General features: G+C 35.3%; 1 long non-coding RNA gene across 1 annotated transcript; it reads right to left on the bottom strand.

The window, feature by feature from the left end:
• Nucleotides 1-15,601: 15,601 nt before the first annotated feature.
• LOC105487844 (uncharacterized) lies at nucleotides 15,602-18,594 on the bottom strand. Its single transcript, XR_011620647.1, has 3 exons — nucleotides 18,461-18,594; nucleotides 16,550-16,625; nucleotides 15,602-15,954 (listed from the first exon to the last, which is right to left on the bottom strand). It is a non-coding gene; the product is annotated as an uncharacterized lncRNA (long non-coding RNA).
• Between the last annotated feature and the right edge of the window lie 1,915 nt (nucleotides 18,595-20,509).

Raw genomic sequence — 20,509 nt, 5'->3', positions numbered from 1 at the left:
TTCACGCCATTCTCCTGCCTCAGCCTCCCAAGTAGCTGGGATTACAGGCACCTGCCACCACGCCTGGCTAATTTTTTGTATTTTTTTTTTTTTTAGTAAAGACAGGGTTTCACCGTGTTTGCCAGGATGGTCTCGATCTCCTGACCTTGTGATCTGCCTGCCTCGGCCTCCCAAAGTACTGGGATTACAGGTGTGAGCCACCGTGCCTTGCCCTGATAGTACTAGATTTTCTAAAATGAATACTAATACTAGTGTTGTTTGTTGGGTTCTGGTTTCAATAGGTTAGCTCAGGCGTTAGACATTTTGACTTCAGATATTGTGGCTGCTTTTAGTTTTCTGTGAAAGACATTTTCACAGATGCCCCTCATGTATAACAGCTCATAGAAATGGATTAGAGGAGATGAAGTGGATGATGAAGAAAATTTTTCCTTAACAAACCACTGTTATTCCTTTTGTTCCAATGTCTCCCTCTTGGTATCAGTTCAGTTTGTATTTTCAAGGACCTCAGCTTTACTCCTCTACAAAGGTACCAGGCCACTTTTATCTACCAGAAGAATATCATCCATGTGTAACTTTGCCTCTCTACAGCATCTAAATCAGAAAAGTTAGAGCATGACATAGGAAAGATCCCTCAAAATATAGTTTTGGAGATTACAAAGCTTAAGAGTCATTATTTCTCCTTCCCTCCATGTCAGAAAAATAGAAAATAGACACAAGGATCACTAGCTAAATGTGACAAGGTATTATCTTTGCTAATGGCTAATCAGGTGCCCAATTGTCCCCCTAATATAGGCCTCCTGATAACATATGTTAGAGAATGTAGCTTAGAACCAAAGCCTGATGAAAAGTTTTTATTTTCATTTTAAAATGAGACCTTCAAGGAGAGCTGGGTCTGCAGAATAGACTTCGATTATACATAGCCAGCCTGCCAAAAGAACTGTAGACCTGGTTCATACATGGTTACCAGAGAGAGAGAGAGAGAGACAAAGAGAAATGGCAGGTCTTCTTCAGGGCACTTATCTTATGGGAACAGAGAACAGAGAAGGAAAGCTCACTCCCTATACGTGCAAGCAGTTCCAGGACATCAAGAGACTATGCCTGACCTCAGTAATGAGCTGCTGCACGGTCACCACACCCACTGCTAAAAGTATGTTCCTACCATACCTGGGTTCTCACTAATCAAGGTCAGCTGTTCTCCCTCTTCAGAGGAGGAGGGAATAAGACAGTGAGATAATACTGAAGTGCAGTGTGAGAAGTTAGAGGATTAAATGCACACAGGCATAACTCGATTTACCACCCTTTGATTTATTGTGCTTTGCAGATAATGCATTTCTTTTTACAAATTGGAAGTTTATGACAACCCTGAGTCCAGCAGTCTATCAACGCCACTATTTGTACTCATTTCATGTCTCTGCATCTTATTTTGCAATATTTCAAACTTTAGTTTTTTCAAACTTTTTCATGTTTGAATATTTCAAACCTTTTCATGTTTATTATACCTGTTCTGGTGATCTGTGATGCAGTGATTTCTGATGTTACGATTGTGATTGTTTTGGGGTGCCATGAGCTGTGCCCGTGTAAGATGGCAAACTTAAGAGATGTGTGTGTTCTGACTGCTCCACCAACCAGTTGTTCCCTCTTCTCTCTCCCTTTCTTGAGCCTTTCTGTTCCCTGAGACACAACAATATTGAACGTAGACCAATTAATAACCCTGCAATGGCCCCTAACTCTTCAAATGAAAGGAAAAGTTGCATGTCTCTCACTTGAAATCAAAAGCTAGAAATGATCACCTTAGTGAGGAGAGCGTGTTAAAAACCAAGATGGGCTGAAAGGCAGGCCTTTTTGTGCCAAAGCTAAGTTGGAGATGCAAAGAGGAAGTTCTCAAAGAAAATTAAAAGTGCGACTCCAGTGAACACACAGATAAAATAAAAAAATAAATTAAAAAAAGGCAAAACAGCCTTATTGCTGACGTGGAGAAAGTTGGAGTGGTCTAGATATACGGTCGAATCAGCCACAACATTCCCTTAAATAAAAACCTCTCTGCAATTCTACAATGACTGAGACAGGAGAGAAAGCTGAAGAAGAAAAATCTGATCTGATGCTAGCAGAGGTAGGTTGATGAGGTTTAAGGATAGAAGCTATCTCCATACCATAAAAGTACAAGGTGAAGCAGCAAGTGGTGGTATGGAAGCTACAGTAAGTTATCCAGAAGACTTGGCCAAGGTAAGTGATGAATGTGGCCACACAAAGCAACAGATATTCAATGCAGATAAAACAGCCTTGTATTGGAAGATTTCATCTAGGACTTTCATAGTCAGAGAGGAGGAGTCAACACTTGGCTTTAAAGCTTCAAAGGACAGATTGACTTTCTTTTTAGGGGCTAAGAAATCTAATGACTTTAAGTCAAAACAAATGGTTATTTAAAATTCTGAAAATTCTAGAGCCCTTAAAAGTGATGCTAAATCTATTTATCTGCACACTCGAACCAGAACAACAAAGCCTGGATGATGAGACACCCGTTTCATCATCCTGGATGATGATGAATATTTTAAGCCAACTGTTGAGACCTATGACTCAGAAAAAAAATTTTTTTTTAAATATTTCTGCTCATTGACAGTGCACCTGGTCACCCAAGAAGCTAACAAAGGTGTACAGAAAATTAATGTTTTCATGCCTGCTAACACAACATTCATTCTGCAGTGCATAAATGAAAGAGTAATTTCAACTTTCAAGTCTTAACATTGAAAGATGATCTTATCATTTTGTAAAGCTATGGCTTCTATAGACAGTGATTCTTCTAGAGGCTCTGGGCAAAGAAATTTGAAAGTCTTCCAGAAAGGGTTCACCTTTTTAGTGCCATTAAGAAAAGCAAAACCTTTATGGAAAACAATATGGAGTTAAAAAGAAATAGAAAATCATGTCCTTTTTAGCAACATGGATGCAGCTGAAGGCCATTATACAAAGTAAAATAATGCAAACACAGAAAATCAGATACTGCATTTCCTCACGTACAAGTGGGAGCTAAACAATGGGTACAAATGAACATAAAGATGGAAAAAATGTAGACACTGGGAACTCCAAATGAGGGGACGGAGGGAGAGAGATAAGGATAGAAAAGCTGCTTATTGGGTACTATGTTCACTATTTGGGTGATGGGTTCCCAGGAAGCCCAAATTCCAGCATTATGCAATATACCCACGTGACAAATCTCAACGTATACCCTATGAATCGATAAAAAATGCTAAAAATAATACAAAAGAAAACTGTGGAAATTTCCCAAAGAACTAAAAATAGATTTGACCTAGCAACCCTACTGTGGGTATCTACCCAAAGGGAAAGAAATAATTATATCGAAAACTGTACATCTATGTTCCCTGCAGCACTATTCACAATAGCAAAGTCATGGAATCAACCTAAATGCCCATCAGACGATTGAATAAAGAAAATGTGGTATATATATATAGACTGTGGAATATTACACAGCCATGAAAGAATGAAATTATGTCAACATTGGTGGTGCTGGAAGCTATTATCCTAAGTGAAATAACTCAGAAAGAGAAAATCAAATACCATATATTCTAACTTACAAGTGAGAGCTAAATAATGGGTATGAACGGACATACAAAGGGAAATAGTAGACACTGGGGACTCCAAAAGGGAGGAGGATGAAAGGGGAGTGAGGGTTGAAAGATTACCTATTGGGCACCATGTTTACTATTTGGGTGATGAGAAACCCAAACCTCACTATTACACAATATATCTATGTAACAAATCTGCATGCTTACCTTCTGAATCTATCTTTTTTTAAAAAACAACACTTGAGAATTATAGAAGGACATGAAAATATTAACATTAGCAAGAGTTTAGAAGCTCATTCCAACCCTCAGAGATGACTAAATTGCTGCAATGTCGTGACAACACTTTAACAGATGAGGATCTGCTTTTTATGGATGTGCAAAGAAAATGGTTTGTTGAGATGAAATCTACTCCTGGGGAAGATGCTGTAAACATTGTTGAAATGACAACAAAGAAGTCAGAATATTATTAATACATAAGCTTACTTGATCTTGACTACAATTTTGAAAGAAGTTCTGTGGGTGAAATGCTATCAAATAGCACTGAGTGATACAGAGAAATCTTTCATGAAGGAATAAGTCAGTTCATGGGTTAAATTTCATTTCTGTCTTATTTTAAGGAATTGCCATAGTCACTGTATCCTTCAGCAACCACCACTCTTATCAGTCAGCAGCCATCATCAATATTGAGGAAAGACCTTCCATGAGAAAAAGAATTACGGCTTGCTGAAAGCTCAGATAGATTATTCTTGGCATGTTTAGCAATAAAGCATTTTTAATATTAAATTATATACATTGTTTTCTTAGACATAATGCTATTGCACACTTAGGCTACACTATAGTGTAAACATAACTTTTATATTCACTGGGAAAACAAAAAAAAATTCATGTGACTCACTTTACTGCAACCTTTACTTTATTGGGGTGGTTTGGAACTGAACCTGCAATATCTCAGAGGTATGTCTGTACTGCTGCACATGCTTTTGTGTGTTGTAGTAGGATTATTTCTTGGAAAGCTTAAGAGTTCCTTTGTTTTCATCAGGCACAATGAAAGCAGAAAGAAATATTCTGAATTGGCTGGAAGCAAAAGGTAGGGAAGAAAATGGGTAGCTCAACTCCCATGGTTTTGAAAGGATTGCTTGTAAGGTGGCAGGACTGGTATAGACAGGTAGTGTTTCTAAATGTTATATTGACTCAAGTGCCCAAACTCAGACTTCCACAAGGTCTTTCTTTATGTGATAGCTAATGATGCTTTCATCCCCATCTGGCATTCGGTCTTCCAAGTCCTTCCCCACCTCCACCCTCGCCCCTGCCTTCTCAAGGACATGAAACCTGGAATTTGAAATGAAATTGAGGATTGATAAGTAGGAATGTATTAAAGGACAGGAACATCCCAAATTCTGCCACCAGGGAGAGCTCTTATTTGGGGACAGGTTTATCACTTTGCTTATTCAACGAACATTTACCAAGTGGAATGTAGCCATCCTCAAGGGTCTACTGATGCCAATTTATGAAACTGCAATAAAAGGTAAAGTCAGTCTGCCACTTTAGTTGCTCCCTTGATGCTAAAATGTTGTTGAAAACAAATTCTAACGTTAGCCTTTGAAACATAATACCAAGTTATAAGGTGATCATCAATAATATGTTCATCTGTATTTTTAATATCATTATTGAAACTCAAAAAGAAATTCAGAGATCATGTGGACCAGAAAAATATATCCTAAGAATGCCAGAGACCTTATTCCACAGTTTTAGGAATGGTAGTGTAGAGGGAAAACGAACTATTCTGGGCCTCAAATAGACTGAAATTCTAATCCTGGCTCTGGAACTTACAAGATGCTTTATCTTAGCCAGGTTATATAAAGTAATAACTTTATATTTAAAAAATGAGAATAATACAGCTTATATCATAGAGTTCTTATGAGGAAGACATAACATGATGTGTGTAATATATGTCCTATAGCATGTTATTGAGTAGACTCCTAATCAATATGGGTTCCTTTTATGCCACACTGCCCCCTCGAAGTGCAAGGAACAATTTTAGACATTCAATGGTCAATTTAACATTATCCACAAGAGGATCCCAACCTGTTAAGATGATAGAAATGTAAATACAAATACAATACATTGTGATAAAATATCACAATAGAAAATGTAACACACAGAAAAAAAGTTTTAAATTGTAGAAGAGAAATGCTTACGTGATTATAGAATTATGAGGCATTTTTAAGACTACTATGATGTAAGAAATATAAAATCCTATTTTAAAAATTACATGGTTTTCTTATGCCAATATAAAAGCATACTAATAGTTCCAATGTTTTATTTATGCCATATAGGATGATAGTTAAAAATTGGAGAAAGAATCCAGCATTTAAAAAAAAGCAATGATTTTCAATAAACAAAAAAGAAGAGAGGCCTAAGCTGACGTGCTCTTGCCCGATCGCCATGTGATGCCCTCCATCATATTAAGAAAAAGGTCCACCCCAATGCAGCCCCTTGGCCTTAGACTCCCCAGTCTCTAGAGCTGTAAGAAATAAATTTATTCTCTTTAGAAAAGGCATGGGGCTACTGCAGCTTTTGTGCCACCACATAGCAACTGCCAATGAAGCCAGTAACAGGAGAGAGTAACAACCAGCAAAGGGATGGTCTTAAGAGCAACATTTGAAGCATCATTTCCAGCCTGCAATTTCATTTACCTGAACCAATGTATTTACTTTCTACTTAGGTCAGTTTGGGTTATGTTTTATTTTACTTGCAACCAGAGGACTCCTGAATAAAGAAGTAGGGTTGCCTAGATGCCTAGTCACAGTATTTTCCAAAATTGTTATATACTTGATATGTACATATTATTGTATGTGTTTAATATTATATTAAAAATAAACTCTCTCATAATTCTGGCTGAAGAAGTTGCACATCACCAGGGTCATTATAGGACTCTCTGGGGTTCTCCCCATCGTCAGCTATACATTCCAAAGATAACTAATATAAATTTTATGTTTATCATAACTTTGCCCATTTTTGAATATTATCAAAATACTACATTATTCTTCAGAAACTGACTTTTTTGTTAAGAATCATGTGTGTAGTCTACATAACTATTTTCACAATTGTATGGGTGCATCAGAGTTTATTTAAACATTGTACTGCTGAATAACCCTTGAGATGTATTTGAGTGAACTTTTAAAAATGGGCTTTATGAACATTCTGATTGTGTTCTCTGGTGCAGATGAGTAAGATTTTCTCCACATATACCCAGAGAAGAAACTGTGAAGTTATAAGACATTCACATCTTCAGTATTACTAAATAATATCAAGGTTTTCCCACAGTATTTTTTGCAGCAGAGTTATTTCCACCTGTTGGGAACAGGCCCCCCAAAATCTGGCCATAAACTGGCCCCAAAACTGGTCATAAACAAAATCTCTGCAGCACTGTGACATGTTCATGATGGCCGTAATGCCCACGCTGGAAGGTTGTGGGTTTACCGGAATGAGGGCAAGGAACCCCTGGACCACCCAGGGTGGAAAACCGCTTAAAGGCATTCTTAGGCCACAAACAATAGCATGAGCCATCTGTGCCCTAAGGACACGCTCCTGCTGCAGTTAACTAGCCAGACCCATCCGTCTATTTCAGCCCATCCCTTTGTTTCCCATAAGGAATACTTTTAGTTAATCTATAATCTATAGAAACAATGCTTATCACTGGCTTGCTGTCAGTAAATACTTGGGTAAATCTCTGTCCGAGGATCTCAGCTCTGAAGGCTGTGAGACCCCTGATTTCCCACTGCACACCTCTATATTTCTGTGTGTGTGTCTTTAATTCCTGTAGCGCTGCTGGTTTACGGTCTCCCTGACCGAGTTGGTCTCGGCACCACCAATAGTGTGGGAGATTCTTCTTTGCTTCAAATACTTGCCTACCTAGGGTTTTGTCAAAATTTTTTATTTCTACTCAATCTGTGAAATTATAACTCATTATGATTTTTGTTTTTATTTCTCTAATTGTTATTAAAAATAATGTTATCTCATATATTTCGTGTTCTGTGAATATTCATACATTTTGTTCATTTTTCTTTCTTTTTATATTTTTTTGAGACAAGTCTCGCTCTGTTACCAGGCTGGAGTGCAGTAGCGCGATTTCAGCTAACTGCAACCTCCTCTCCTGAGTTCAAGCTATTCTCCTGCCTCAGCCACCCCAGTAGCTCGGACTGTAGATGCATGCCACCACGCCCAGCTAAGTTTTGTATTTTTAGTAGATGGGGTTTCACCATGTTGGCCAGGATGGTCTTGATCTCTTGACCCGGTGATCCGCCCATCTCTGGGATTACAGGCATAAGTCACTGCGCCTGAATGCGTTTTGTTCATTTTTCTATTGCACTGTTTAATTATTGATTTATTTTCATTATGTATTTTAGATTCTAATCTTTTACTGGTCTATATTTTACAGAAATTTTCTCCAGTTTGTGGCTGATCTTTTCACTCTTATGATACCATTTGATGACCAGAAGTTTAAAAAAATTTTAACATATATGAATTTATTAATTCTCTTTTATTTTATGAATTATGTATATTAAGAATCCTTTTCTATGCCAAGTTCATTTTTCTGTATTTTATTCTAAAAATGTAAAAGTTTGCCTTTTAAAAGTATCTCCTAAAGCCTAATAAGTACTTGAAATAGAGATATAATTTTATATTTTTTCATATAGATAACTGATTCTTCCAGTAGTGCTTAAGAGTCCATCCTTTCTTACTGCTCTGAAATGTCACCTCTATCATAAATCATGTTTGCATAGGTGTGGGTTAATTTTTTGAACTCTTTATTCTAGACCATGGGTCTTTCTGTCCAAGGTGTGCCAATAATGTTGTCTTACTTCTTAGGCTTTTATAAGATGTCTTAATGTATATCACAAGTTTCCTCTTATGATTCTTTTTAAGAAATGTCTTCTAAATTTACCAATTTTCTTATCCATATTCGTTTTATAATCACCTTGGAAAGCTTTGTTGGAATTTTTATTGAAATTAGATTGAATGTATACATTAATTTGGGGAGAATTGATATTTTAAAATGTTAAGATTTTCTAGAACATGATATCTCTCTCCATTTATTTAGGTCTTCTTTAATAGTAAAGTTTTAAACTTTATAAAGGTCATGTACCTCTTTTATTAATTTTATTCTCATGTAGCATTTATTTTTATCTTGTTTTAAAATTATATTTTCTATTTGTCATATCATAGAAATACAATTGATTTTTATATATTTGTCTTATGTCCAACAAATACAATAACATGTCTTATTAATTTTTAAGAAATTCTTAATATGTTTACTGGAGAGTCCTATGAGGACAATCTTATTAATTGTGAAAAAGAATCTTATTTTTTATTCATTTTCAATCCTTATACTATATTTTTCAATATCTTATAACAGGCCTGCCTGAAGTAAATGACGAAGAGTAAGTGATGTAAAGAAATGCCTATTTTCAATTTCTAATTGTATTGGCATCTTACAGTTAAATTTTAATATTTATTTTTTACTCCATTGCATTGTTGTCTTAGAATATGCTCTGAATAATAATGACTTTTTGAGTTTGGTTGCGATCACACTTATGACCTCATAAGTAGTCAAATTTTTATAAAACTGTATATTCTCAAATTTTTGGATGCAGGATATTTTTAATACATCAACTTATATTAAATTGTCTATATTTTTACTTATTTTTTACATTTAATTTAACAACCACTAAATGATGTATGTTAAGTGCTGATCCTGTGTTAATACTGTAAATGTTTATTTATGTTATGACTCAAAGTTTTTTGTAAGTCTAAAATATATAATTCTGTTAAGCTGAAACTTTAATTCTTATGGAGAGACACTCTTTATTTTGAACAATGCCCTCCAGCTTAACGTCAAGTTTCTTTTATGTCAATATAGCTATACTTTCAGTTAGCAAATGCTTGGAAATTTTCAATAATTTTTTGTTTAACCTTACTCTTTTATTTTGATTTAAATATATCTTTTGTAAGCAGCATATAACTAGATACCATTTCCTCCAGAAAGACAAATTTTATCTTTTAACTATGAAGATTAGTCTATATTTAGAGAAATTTTTACTATATTGGAGTTTTTCTGGCATCTTATTTTGTGTGTTTTTGTCTTATTTTTTATTATTTCCTGACTTTTTGGCACTGAGTTTTTAAAAGTTTATTCCATTTATCCTTCTGTAGAGTCGAAAGTCATGTCATCTGTTTCTAATCTGTTAGTGATGATTCTAGATATTTTAACAGGTATAATTAATTTAATCCTGAATAACATAGGGACCTTAGAGAATTTTTTTAGCAAATCACCCATATGTATATTTGTCCAGAAACATAATTCTATATTCTATCTCCACATATTATCTATTTTTATTATTGTTTTGTATCATTGAAATCTGTTTAAGTTTATTATTGCCTTAATGTTTTCTTTGCTTATCATTTCTTCCTGCACTTTAAGACTCTCAGGAATTATTCTTTTCTTGGAAAAGGCACTTAGGAATTCCTTTAGTGACAAGCTGTCAGTGGTAAATTCTTTCTTTTTAGTTTAAAATGTGGTAATTTTGTCCACATTTCTGATAAGTTATTCGGTTGTACAGTTCTAAGTTAGCAACTGATTTCTCCCATCACTTTAAAGTTATTATTGGAAACACATTGATATATATTATAGTTATCATTTCTGCCCTTGGAATCAACATAATATTCATCATTTCTCAGAGGAAGTTTGGCTTTTTCCTGGCTATATTTAAGATCTTATTTTACATTCTATAGGCTGAGTACAGAATAAATTGGTGTGGATCTCCAAAAATTCACTCCAATTTGGATTAACTATGTTTCCTAATCTGTGATTTAATGTCATCATTACAGGGAAATTCTAAGCCATTATGACCTGAAATATTTTGACTCTGTCCTCTGTATTATTTCCTTCAGGAAATCTGATTAAATCTGTGTTAAGTATTATCATCTGTATTCTGTCTCTCTCTTCCTATCTCTGTATTACATTCTGGGTAATTATATTAGCTTTATTTTTGTGTCACTAATTCTCTCTTTAGATAAATCAAGTCTGCTTTTTAATATATCCATTGGCATTCAAATGTCAAGTATAAATTCATTCACAGAAAACATATTTGTTTCATAAAAAATGTCTGGTCAGTTTTGATGGTGTATTTTGTTATTCTTACCACAGCTGACCCTTGAATACTGTGGCAGTGAGAGGTACTGACTTCCTGCATGGTGAAAAACCTATGTACAATTTTTGATTCCCCAAAAGCTTAACTTCTAATAGCCTACTGCTGAACAGAAACCTTACCAATAACATAAACAGTTAATTAACAAATATCATATATGTTATATGTATTTATATACTGTGATCTTAATAATATAACAGTTAATTAACAAATATTTTGTTATATGTATTATATAGTGTAATCTTAAAATGAAACAAGCCAGAGAAAATAAAATGTTATTAAAATCATAAGGAAGAGAAAATATATTTATTACTCATTAAGTAGAAGTAGATCACCATATGAGTGTTCATCCTAGTCGTCTTCACATTGAGTAGACTGAAAAGGAGGAGAAAGAGGAGGGGCTGGTCTTGCTGTCTCAGGAGTGGCAGAGGCAGAAGAAGTGGAAGAGATGGAACGGGTGGCAGGAGAGGCAAGCACACTTTATGGAAATATGTCATAATTTACGTCTGAATTTTTTGCTTTATTTCTCTAAAAATATTTTTTATGTGGTATCAATCCTTCTTCTACCATTTCCTTTAGTTTCAGTGCCCGTGTCATAGAAGAGTAAATCATAAAAGAAGTCAAAATAAGTCTTGAATAATTGAAATCCTTCTGCCAGAATGTCTAGTGTCAATTTGCCTTCCAGTACTGCTTCTTTTACATCTTCTTCCTTATTGTCTGAACTGGTTCAAGAGCACTCATTTCCATCAAGCAGACATCTTTTAAGTCCTCTGGTATGCTGTCTATTAACTGTTGAGTTTCTCCAAGATCCCTATCTTGAACTCCTTCACCCCCACCACTCTCACTATTTTTTACCATATCAACAATCTTTTCCATGTTTTTTTTTTATTGGTTCTCTGATGAACTCCTGAACAATATTTGGACACAGTTTTCTCCAGCACAAATTTGTTATTTCTGGCTTAATGGCTTTCAGGGCTTTTTTTCTGTAACAACCATGACATCTTCAATCATGTAATCCTTCCAGACTTTCATGATATTCTATCAGGGTTCTTTTTAATAGTGTTGGCAATCTTTTCATAAAATACTGTATGTAATGAGCTATAAAGGTCCTTATGACCACCTAATCTGGAGGCTAAACTTAGGGACATTGTGTTTGGTGGCAAGTAGACGATTTCCATGTCTTTGGTGTTGAGCTCATGGCATTGTGGGTAGTCATTGGCATTGTCCAATATCAAAAGAACTTTAAAAGGCAATTCTTTACTGGCAATGGTACTTCATGACTTCAGGGACAAAGAATCAATGAAAGAAATTCAGAAAAAGAGTTCTTGTATGAGCCTTCTTGTTGTACAGCAAAAAAACTGACAGGTGATGTTTATCTTTTTCCTTCAAGACTAGGAGTTAACAGTTTTATAGATGAAGGAAGGATTGTTTATAAACCCACCTGCATTGAAACAAAACAATAGAATTAGCAAATCCCTCCCTGTCTTAAATCCTGAATATGGCACTTTCATCTTCATTAAAAACCTGTTCAGGAAAATATACTTTCTCCTTAATGATTTTCTGAATGGTGTCTGGGAACTTTTCTGCTGCCTCCTGGTTGGCAAAAGCTACTTCTCCTGTTTTCTTGATGTTTCTTAAGCCAACTCTCTTTCTAAAATTATTGAACCATCCTTTGCTGGCATTAAATTCTCTAGCTTTAGGTTATTCACTCACATTCATTTTACTTTTTCATATACTGTAATCACTTGGATTATTCTCAAATCATACTAGTCTATAAGTATGCCTTTTTTATAGTGATCTTGCACTCACAGAAAAGCTACATTTTCAGTATGAGATTAAAATATATTTTGTAAAAATATCAGCTTTTCATGCCTGCTGGCACAGCTACTGTGACAGCTTCATGAATTTCCTTTTCTTTTATTATAGTTGTCTTTACACTGGATTCATTTATCTTAAAATGATGGGCAACCACAGTTGCAGACTTTAATCTACGGTATATCTTGAACTATTCAACTTTTAACAAAATATAGTATCTTGACTGTTCTTTGCTTCTTGTGAGCACTTCTAACATCACTAGTGGCACTACACGTGGGTTCAAGGTTTTTGGTATTGGACTCAACACGATGAAAACTACGTGAGAACTGTAAGGGATCACTTTTTACTGAAATATGCAATTTACTGGAGAGACTAACTGCTCACATGAATATGATTAGCATCACAGTACATTTTAAGCAGATACTGGCAATACTTGAGTTCACTACAATAATAAGAGGTGGCTATAAAATTATTACGATAGTATAGTATGTACTACAGTAATTTTATGGAGTTATGATTTAATACTGCATCTATATACTGATGCACATTTCTCTCAACTATAATGGCGCCATGTCCAGTCTCTGTTTTTGTGTGTTGTTTTGATACATTTTAACTTTTTGTAATAGATTTGTGTATACTTTATGGTAGTAAATAACAAAATAAACTATTAATAGTTTTGCATATGTTTCATGCATTCATAACATATCTATTTTTTAAATATCTCTAGACTACTCTGTTTACTGTGAGTTTTTGCCAGCTATCACAAAATCTACAAAAAGTTTTCCAATATCTTTATTGAAAGAAAAATCTACATATAAGTGGACCCATGTAGTTCAAATCCATGTTGTTCAAGAGTCAACTGTATAAATCTTGCTTATCCATCTAAAAAACTCATATTTCCTGGGTTTTATTTTTGAAAATTCTATGGTGAGTAGGCTTAGGGACAGTTTCTATATAAATTAATGTATTTGGTTTTGCTAGGCTTCTGGGGCAATTATCAAATCTGGAACACTATAAACTGTTTTCTCAGCTTGAGGGGTTTTAGCAAAATAGAAAACAAGAATTTAAACTTGATAATAAATTTAGACTGTTTTATGTATATACGTATTCATTGAAAACTTTTTCCTTTCCATTATGGCAGTGGTAAAAAGATGTTACTGTCATCTTTTTACAGGCAGACATTTTCCCTAGTATACCTTTTCCCTGATCATATAGGCTTTTGAGGGTCATGACATTATGCAGAAGTCACTATTCCATGTCCCACTCTGAGCAGACTCAAGAGTCTTTTGTTATTTTTTTAACCTCTGTGATAATTAAAGGTCAAAGCTCTAGATTACTATTCTTGCCTATTGCACCAAGATAGCTTTTAGCTTCCTTGCTCAATTGCCATTCTGGATTTGCTTCTGTTCAGGGTCTTAATTTCTTAAGGATTTCTCATATTTTCTTGTGAAACTATTTCTATACTGAGAAGGAGTTTTAAAATGGCATTTTAGGACATCTTAAGGAATTTTGTAGCTGGACAATTTGAAAACAATTAGAATTTCATATCACTGATCAAGGAAGCCAGTACAATAATTTCAATTCGTTTTTTGCTGTGGAATTCTGGAAGAATATGTAAACAAATAGAACATATGAGTTAAAATTTATTCTGGTGGTTATGGGATTGGAGGGCTTCAGCCTCCACTTGCTCACCACCATCATCCCATGTACCAATAGAGAAAGCTAAAAGAGTTTGCCAAAGAAGAATGATAGACTCATGAGAAAATGTCCCAAGTTCCTAAAAATCACATTGCAATGAAACTTGAAGAAAAAATTTTATGGATAAGTGTGCGACTACCCATCTTCACTTGCAAATATTGTGGATTTACTGTACTTCTAGACCATCTTATTATGGACCTGAATAGAGAAACAGTGGATTCGAGCAAGTCTTGTCTGCAAGTTTAAAGAAGGAAGCCAGTTCCATTTTGGAGAGGTATGACTTATGGGATATCTGGACACACACACACACACACACACACACACACACACACACACACACACCCCGAAAAGTGCTGTGCAAGGGATTGGGGCACTTTTTCTTTTCCTAAAAGGCATATGGATACCTGATTCCCTCAATGTCAATAGCTTTCCATCCCAGTGAAAGAACAACATGGACATCAAGATTTATCTTCACTTTATACCCATCAAATCAATATAAAAATCTGCTGCTTCCGTGGAATGAGAATGAACCAAGTTTTACAGTAATGCCAATAAGATGAGCAAAAGAGAAAATGCTGAGAGTTTTTATTTAGGAGCTCTATCTAAATGGGATGTGCATAAGATATCAAGCATTTAGATGTGCTGAAGTTATAAGGAGATCGTGTTGGTATGAGGAACAAAAAGGGTCTTTTACTCCCAAAATGACAATTTCGTGCATTCTGTATAATGTAGAGTGAGTCAATCTGTTTAGCACACCATTGCCCATTTTAAATAGCAAAACCAAAGCCACTGAAACCTCTGGGCTCATTTTAAAAATGAGTTAATGAACATCAAAGTGTAAGAGATGGATGAAGAAAATGTAAAAACCTAAAACTTCTCCGGGCAAAATGTCCAATAGAGTAAATATAGCCTCTATTGCCTTTCTTCTGTTGGAGCCCTCATCTTTGCTTATATGGGTTCTTGGTCACTGACACTCCCTAATGTTGCTCCTTGGCTGCTAAAATGGATTCTGCATCCCAGCATGTCCACCTTCCCTCTCTCTCTTTTGTTTTTTTCTGTTTAATATATATTTGTTAATTTAAGTAATAGCTTGGGAGTCTGATTAAAGCAATAGCTAATTCAAAAAGCTTAGATTTAAATACATTTTCTCAAAGGAAATTAAATAACATGGGAAATCAATCTAATTATAGGAATTTTAAAGATTATAGCAATTTTTTTCTGATAAGCCACATGAATAAGAAGAATCAGCAGATTATAGAAAAATGAAATAGATATAATATTTATTTATTTTACTGATGGTACAGTCAGTGACTACACATGATTGAACTAGGAGTGGCCTTAGCTAATAATCTGAGGTCTGTTTTCCTTCATCTTCTTTATTCCTGGAGTTCAAGTCTAAAAGTTCTTTGTCATATTCAGCAACATTCTAGATATTACCTTTGTTTTGATCCTCAAGGTGTTGTATATCCCTTATGCCGAATCATTCTGACCACGTGCCTCATCCTAAGCAGCTTGAGTCATTGTCCATATTCAATGCTTGTGAACACCTCAATTTTGACTCTATGAGGTCTTGCCTTGTTTCCTCTTTTCAGGACCTCTTTTCCCTTGAGGATGACTGGAACTTTCCTGTACTGTGTCAACTTAAAAGTAAGCTAGAAAAGCAAACAAATTAAAGCACTCACTGAAAAACAGTTATTTACGGGGTATTATCAAATCCTGTCAGAGTACTATAGCTTCACACTGTCTCTCTCAGTGTTAATGTTTTTGTGACACTTATCATTACTTGAACTTGTATATTCACTTGCTTGTGTATGGTCAGTGAAATCCTGATAGAATGAAAACTCCATGCAAGCTGTGGCTTTATCTGTTTTCTTCACTTTCAGGAATACCTATGCCAAAAACCAGTCCCATCACAGGGCATGTGATCAAAATTCTTTGTTGAATAAATGAATGGCTGGCAAAATATGGATGTGAGTCAGGAACTCACTTTAAATAAGTCCATTAAATACGAGACAGTTGTCAGCGTTGCTTATGGAAGATCCCAAACACCACTCTGGTCAGTTTAAGCAATTTCATTTGGAAATTAATGAATATACATTTAAAAAAGTGTTCATTTCCGTCACTTTTCTCCAAAAAATATGTAAATGGACAGAAAATAAAAGGTGACTGCGTTTCCTTTAATGCTCCTAGGCTCTGTAGACGTGTTGTGTGAAAATCATATACATGATAAATAGAAAGGTTTCTCACCTCTTTTAATTCAGGCTTGAGTAATTGACATTCACACTAAGTCTTTAAGTAGAGGGACAGATACGTAGGAAAAGGACTGAAAAGTAAAAAGCAAAAAGTGATTACACACACACACAAATTGCACCTTTTAATCTGTGCTTTTCACCTATTCTTCTTGCCATGTGAAGGTTTGCAACCGTACATGTCATATTGTCTTAAATGTAATGATGATGATAAAGTTAATGATAATTGTAACATTTACCTATATTATATTTCACATGTATAAACATATGCTATGTACTGCATAGATTACAGGAGGTTTAGCACCAAAACACCTCATAAACCCAACTGTTAGGGCCCTACCTGTCATTTGCTTTCTATTTTAAAGTTTCCCAGCAGAAAAAAAAGATGTAGAATTCAAGGAACGTTGGTGAATAAGATATTTGTAAGTCTTACGACTGTCTAAATTATTACTAATATATGGCTGTTAATCTTAAAACAATAGTTAAAGAATGATTTGTAAAAATATGAAGACACAACACACAATTATAATAAACTGGAAGTAAAAGTCTAGATGAGTTCACCAAATATGGGAGGGCATTGGACACAGGAGGGAAATAGAACAGCGAGGTAAGAATTTTACCTTGGTTTGAGGGAGGTATTAAAGTACTTTAAACATTCATTTTGAATGTGTGTATTAGTTTCCTAGGACAGTCATCATAAATTACCACAAACTGGGTAGCTTAAAACAACCAGAATTTATTCTTTCACAGGGCCAAGGCCAGAAGTCCAAAATGAAGAAGTCAGCCCTATTATTTCCTTTTGAAGGTTCTGAAGGACAAACCCACCCCACGCCTTTCTGTTAGTGTTTGTGGCAGCTGTGCAACAGTTTCCTGGTGTTCCTCATGCTGTAGCTGCATCCCTTCAGTCTCTGCCTCTATCTTCATAAGGCCTTCCCCTCTTGGGTGTCTATCTCTACCTCTTATAAAGACACTTGTCATTGGATTTAGAGCCCACCCTAATCCAAACTAGTGTCCGCTTGAAATCCTCATGCAAATTACATCTGAAAATACCCTTTTTCCAAATAAGGTCGTATTCAGAGGCTCTGGGAAGAAGAATTTTTTTGGTTGGTCCCAATTCTACCGCTCCAATGTAGCAAACTCTTAGAACATTTACAATATGTCAAGCACTAGGTGCTTCATAGGTAGGGACTGATGTAATCTCCCCCTATGAACTGCGTACTATTTTCCCATTTTACTGATAAGAAAAATTGCCCCAGATAACACACATAGGAGTAAGTGGTAGAGTAAGGGTTAGAATCTACAAGTCTAATTCTAAAGTTTATGTCTTTTACCAATTTGTTAAGTTTAAGTGCTACAAATGAATTGTATACAATAAAGGATGTAAAATCCCTTTGTATGCTATCCAAACAACTAGAGGAAATTAAACTGAAACAAAGAGTCCTCCATAAATTCTGCAAAAGGCAGTAAAATTCAGAAAGCCAAAAAAGAGCATAGAGAAGAAACCCCGATAAGATGGCTGATATAAATTCAAGTAAAATATGGAAATTTAAAGAAAAACAAGCAATAATTTAAAACAAATTTCTACAATATGCTTTTCAAGAAATAAAATGAGATAGAGGTATGACAGTCTCATTTTCATGAAAGTAAGGAGTTATAATATTTTTTAGAGACTGACCAGAGAATATTTAAAAATGTTCATCACAACATGTCATTCCCAGGTTCAGAGCCATGTAATGGCTTCTTCCTGTATTTCGAATAAAATACCAACTCCTTTAATGACCTATGAAGTCACAAATCATCTAGTTGGTCCCTGTCTACTTTTATACCTTGTCTCCTCCTCTCTGGATATCCCTCCCTATGTTATGAGTCCACTGAGAATGTTATTAACTAAACTTATCCGTATACTCACTCTTCTCTTTGCCTAAAATGTTCTCTCTCTGGCACTTCCCTGACATGGTTTCCTGTCCATCATTCAGATCTAAGATCAAAGATCACTTCTTCAGAGATGTCCTCCCCATCTTACCTGAAGTGACCCACTGTTATGCTCTGCCACTTTTCCTTAACTATTACCTTCCCAATATTCCAATCACTTGATATTATTTGTTTGTGAAAGTCATATACAATTCCTCACAAAGCCATCAATTTTACATCATAATGAACTATTAAATGAATACCCCCACCTCCAGTCCACGGCACCAAACTAACCAATGCCACTAGGAATCCAGGAAGTCTTGTACAGGATGGCACCTAAGGTCAGTCTTAGAAGATAAGCAAAGCTTTAGCCTTTAAGTTGGGTAAATAGTGGTAATTGGCGAATGTATTTCTAGAGAATTTAATTATATTCTAGAAAACATATATTTTTATTTATATATATGCATACATATGTATATATAAATATCCACCCATACATTTATGCATACACACACACACACATAGAGAGAGAGAGAGAGAGAGAGAATATGAACAGTGGTCAGATGTTGTTGACCCTCTTTCAGTCATGCCATGAAAAATCGCCAACAGTATTATTCCAAATATCATCTGTTTGTCCCTTTGGGTTTACTCTGCCTCCTCCTTCCAACTGCTTGATGCCAGTAAGACTGACCACATCAAAGGGCTCTCTTGTTTTCTGGATTTCATTTAAAAGAATAAAGGGAGGTTGGCAATGATTCTAGCCTGGGAATAAAATACTCTCCTATGTGGGCTCCCTATACCCTGCCCTCACCTTTGAAAATAGTCCTCCTATTAAACTGCTCAAATTAGTTCAAATGTGTCATTTGTTTCTTGCTGGGGTGCTGACTAATACACATGGATTTCCTTTGAGCATTTCCAAATGCCAAGAGTACATGCTTCATTTTGTTCTCCCTGCAGTTATTAATTGAGTGCCTACCATGTCCCAGGCACTGTTATAGACCATGGGGACATCCAGTGAACAAAGTAGAGGAAAACAATTGCTCTTATGAAGCTTACACCCCAGTCGGAGACAACAATGAACAAAATAAATATGCAACATCATATTAGATATAGCAGTTAGTATTATGAAGAAAAAATAAAGATAATGTTGGGGTGTGGGGGGAATTTAAAGTGGGGGTGGTCATGAAGGCTCCACTGAGAAAGTTACATTTCAACAAATATATCAAAGCTGTAAGGAGCTAGCCATGAAGCTTTTTGGGGTAAAAAAGCATACCAAGCAGAGAATAGTAGAGGCAGATGGCCCAAGACAAAAGTGAGCCTGGCGTTTTCAAGGAGCCATGAAGACTCCAGCATGATGGAGTGAAGTGAGTCAGGCAGGAGAAGAGGTGAGGAAGGTAGATCCCGCAGGACCTAAAAGCCAGTAGAAAGACTGTGGATTCTACTCACAGTAAAAAACACAAAGGAGCACACTAGAGGACTTGGGGCTCTGACACCATCTAACTTATAGTTTACAATCGTGGTTGTTGCATTTGTTTGATTTGTGGTGTAAGTGCAGTGTGTGTGGTGTGTGTGTGTGTTTTGGTTGTTGCATTTGTTTGATTTGTGGTGTACGTGCAATGTGTGTGTGTGTGTGTGTGTGTGTGTGTATGTGCATGTGTTTGAACAGACTAAAGGAGGGAAAGAAAAAGTGTAGATTAAAACTTATTTAGGAAGTTAAGAGCAATAATGCAGGCAAATTAAAATGATGGCTAAGACCAAGTTAGTGGTAAAGGAGTTTGTGACAATGTAATATGATAGAGATTCAAGTTATATTTTGAAGGTACACTCAACATGATTTTCTGATAGATTAATTCATTCAAAACATATTTATTGAGTGTTTACTATGGGTTGGTATTATGCTAGGTACTTGAGATAGAATTGTGAACAAAACAGAGATTCCTGCCCTTATAGGATTTGAAATATAATGTTGATATGTAGGCAGTAAACATTGAAAAAAATAGAGTTTAGAGTATGTTACAAGTTGTTCCATGCTATGGAAAAAAAAATA

This window comes from Macaca nemestrina, chromosome 3 (assembly GCF_043159975.1).
Source record: "Macaca nemestrina isolate mMacNem1 chromosome 3, mMacNem.hap1, whole genome shotgun sequence".
Lineage (NCBI taxonomy): Eukaryota > Metazoa > Chordata > Mammalia > Primates > Cercopithecidae > Macaca > Macaca nemestrina.
This window is presented reverse-complemented; position numbering and strand designations above follow the sequence as displayed.